This window comes from Talpa occidentalis, unplaced genomic scaffold, assembly GCF_014898055.3.
Source record: "Talpa occidentalis isolate TD23 unplaced genomic scaffold, MPIMG_talOcc4v2.1 talOcc4.4, whole genome shotgun sequence".
Classification (NCBI taxonomy): Eukaryota; Metazoa; Chordata; class Mammalia; order Eulipotyphla; family Talpidae; genus Talpa; species Talpa occidentalis.
In genome coordinates this window covers 76,438,724-76,442,646 of record NW_023604295.1, presented here as the reverse complement: position 1 = coordinate 76,442,646, position 3,923 = coordinate 76,438,724, and positions in this window count along the sequence as shown.

Below are 3,923 nucleotides of genomic sequence, written 5' to 3'. Positions count from 1 at the left end.
TTAGTTAGGATCCTGGTAGGAAGCAGAGGGAAGATTCAAATTGGTAATTTGATGCTTTAAATTAGAAAAAAAAAAACTTATGTACAAAGGTGAGTGTTGTTTGGAATATAACCAAAGAGGGGTCCAGTGATTGGAGAAGGAGGGAGTGAGTTCACAGCATTCTCTTCCTAAGGTACAGAGCAGGGGTCAGGACGAAAAGATATGAGCCTGGAAATCACCATGTGCTAGAATGTTCAGGTGAATGATGTGAGGAAGTGAAAAGGGACCTCAGCTTTGAAAGAATAGAAACAGAATATATAAAAGGAGAAATGAGCTCACACTCAAAATAAATGCAGGGCATAAAGGCTCAGATGGGGCATACTCTGGTGAGAAGAGATGGAGGTATGGGACATAAGGTTACAAAATAGTTTGGTCAAGTTATGAAGGCCTTGAATGACAGGTCAAAGAGCTTGTACTGATCCTGAGAACAACATCCAATAAACATTTTAAAGTAATGAAGTTGCCATCTTAAGTAAATTAATCTATATTAATGCAAAAAATGGTTTGAAACAAAGAAGCACAAGCAGCAAAATATTTGTTTAGATACAGTAGCCCCATGGACATCTATAGGATTGAAAAGGGGAAGAAACAGATATGTAACAGTGAAAAAAGACACAATCCTCTTAAAATCAAGGCTTCTGGCATCTTCTCTCCACCTAAATGGCAATCTTGATTGAAGTGTACCATCAGTAAGCCAGGCAAATACCTAGTGTGGGTTGACAAAATGCCCCTCAAGTTGGACTCATGAATACAGTGTTGGTTGGGGAGTGAAAAAGTCTTGAGCCTCGAAGATGTGGTTTGAACCGCTCTTTTCCCACATGTATGCTGATGTCCACATGTGGATCAATTGGCCACTCAGTGCCTCCAGCTCATATCCTGGAAATGAGATATTAATACATATTTGTAAGGAACATGGTGTAACTCAGGCTCTTTTTTACCTTTCTGCTGCCAGCCTCTGTGGTTGCCGCCTGTGGCTAATGAAACCTGGGAGGAAAACAAAGCCATAGGCGGCAACCACAGAGGCTGCCTGCTAGTTTGCCTGTGTACCTGGTCCCCTGCTTTAGCATTAAAGACAAGTCAGACATACCTAGGACTCCCAGATTGTCTTTCCTTTTGTCTGACTCAATCTTGCACCTGCCTGTCCTGGGATGGTTACACAACCATATTGCATAGGATGGCTGTGAGAACTCAGCCAGTGAGATCTGGATTGCAGAGAACCATGGGGTGGTGGGGATGGGGTGGTGCTGGTGATGGTACTGTTAGGGTTACCCCCATGTACCTCATCTCTCTGGTCAGGGCAAGTGGAAGCAGATTTTTGCTAACATTAAATTAAGCCCCTATTCTCTTCCTTGCCAAAGCTGCTGTGTGGTTAGATTTGATTGATTACTATAAGCCTCAGCCTCCCAATTATTCCTCCACTGCTGCATGAAGCAGTCCATTTTATCTGACAAGGTGTTTTTTTGATTGTTTTTGTTTTTTAAAGATTTATTTATTTATTTGTGCAAGCACTGGTTACAGTCAGAAGCGCGGGAGGGTGAGAGAATTCACCAGAGCCAGAGAAGGGAACAGAACAGGCAGACCGATGAAATACACTGCTGAGGGGAGCAGCGGGTGAGGCAGGAGAGGTCTGTCGCGCCACGTGGGACCCTCTCCGGCTGCGGGGGTCAAACTGGCGCTGCAGAGGCTGTGGCCAACTTCGCAGTCCAGCGCTCAACCGCTGCGCCACCAGGGGAGGCCCCCCCTTTTTTTTTCTTTAAAAAAAAAATCTAGTTTATTTTTATTGTTCCAGATCCTGACCCCAAAAGGATTTTTCTTTCTTTCCCTGAGTTTATCTCTGAAGGTAGTTTGGGCTGAAGATAACTTCCCCAAAGCTTGCTACATTTTGCCCTGAGTATTTAGCAACATGCTGACATACAGTCTACAGAAGTGAGTCATTTAAATAAAATGAATTTGAGATTTGGTTGTTTTTACATGTTTGAGGCAGACAACTGTATGGATCTCCCAATGAAATTATTGCTTTCATTTTAAGGCAATTTTTACAAATGATTCATTTTCTTTCCTTCAGAGAAAAGTCTGGCATCCTCTGCCAGAGAATATAGCTATAAAATAACATGGCAACATCAAGATGCAAACATTAAGTAGCCAGCTAGTCTTTCCTGCCATTTAAGGCTCAAAATATTGTAAATGCTGTCATAAATTACCAATGATTTCCTGCCGTGGAATTCTATTTTAGTTGACTTTAAGTAATTGAAGCCATTACTTTAATAACTAAGGACAGGCTTCCTCTTTAGTTGATTTCAGTGGATTTACAATAATTTGGGGAGGGAAATGCAGAAAATGGTAGTTTATAGTAGAAAATCTGAGTTTCATTGCCTTGATTTTTCTGTATTCCTCAATGGTTGTTCTTTTCATTCAACACTTATTCATAAAAATTAATGCAGTCTCTGCTAAACCCACAGAACTGTGCTACATGCTTGCAGAAAAAGCTAAAACTTACCAAAGGTGGTTGCTCTCCTCTCGGTGCTTACTGAAGGCATAAGACCCAGGTGTTACTAACGAATGACTATCCTCTGCCTTAGCTCAGTTACTCTCCAGTAGTATGTTTGATGGGATAATTTCTTGTATTGCATTCTCAGACCTACTGACCCTATCTTTCTAGGTCACTTCCTCTAATACTCCAACTCCAACAATTCTTCAAACTCACCAGGACTTACAGTCCACCTGTCACTGTCCTGAGGTCTTTACTGGCCCACACACTCAGCTTACATTCCATGGCCCGTCACCAACAATTGCTTACTTGCATTCACTGTCTCTATTCACATTCCCATGTCTCTTTTCCTTCACGCATCTGCCTTGTACAACCCTGCTTAAATTCAATTGCCCTCTTCCTCTGCACCCCAGTAGTTGACTGTGGCCACAGATAATCTCCACAACCACACTAACAGTCCTATTTGAACTCATGACTCCCAGCCTCAGTGGGCTCTCAGAACTGCTGATAATCCTTCTATATTGTTGAGATCCTTTCAATCCTTTACTTTTTTAGATACATATTTTACATGTTGTTTTTCTCTCTTCAGATCACCAGCACCTTCTCTATCCTACCTTATTTAATTTAATTTCTAAAGAAATTCTCAGGTAAGAACTTCCCTATTCTATCAAATCCCACTTCTCCCAACTAAGTATATCTAAACATAAATGCCTGCTTTCCTTCTTGTTCTTGTTGATCTAGTTGGATGACTAAAGTCCAACTCTTCCACTGTGCACTTGATCCCCCTAGATCCCCACTGTCCACAAATATTTATCTAGCAATTATCTCTTCTCTTCCCTGATCAACAGTATTTCTTTTTCTATTGAGTTATTTTCAATAGCATATAAACATGCTAAATTATCATCTGTCTTACAAAAATTAAGTAAAACCTCCTTGAGCTCATGTTCCCCTATAGATACTGCTCCCTTTATGACAAATCTCCTTGAATGAGCCTGATAGACTCTGTTAGTCCAATGCTTCTCTCTCCTTAATCTTTCTTTCTTTCTTTCTTTTTTTTTTTGCTTTCCTCAGTAGGCTTTTATTTTAAGAGGAAAATAGAGGCATGATAAAGTTCAAGTACAATATGATAAACATTAAGAATACATAGATTTTGTTTTTTTAATTTTAATTTTTATATTCCCCATACAATTGCATCCCCCTTTATTTTGACCCCAATCCCTTCTTTCCCTGCCCCCCCCATAGTGTCTCTGGTTTATAGTTGTTTGTTGATTTTGATTTTTTCTTTCTTATAGTTATTCTTTTTCCTGGTCCCTTATTTAGGTTTTCTAGATTCCTGCTATGAGTGAGACCATCTGGTGTTTTTCTTTTTCTTTCTGGCTTATTTAGCTGAGCATGA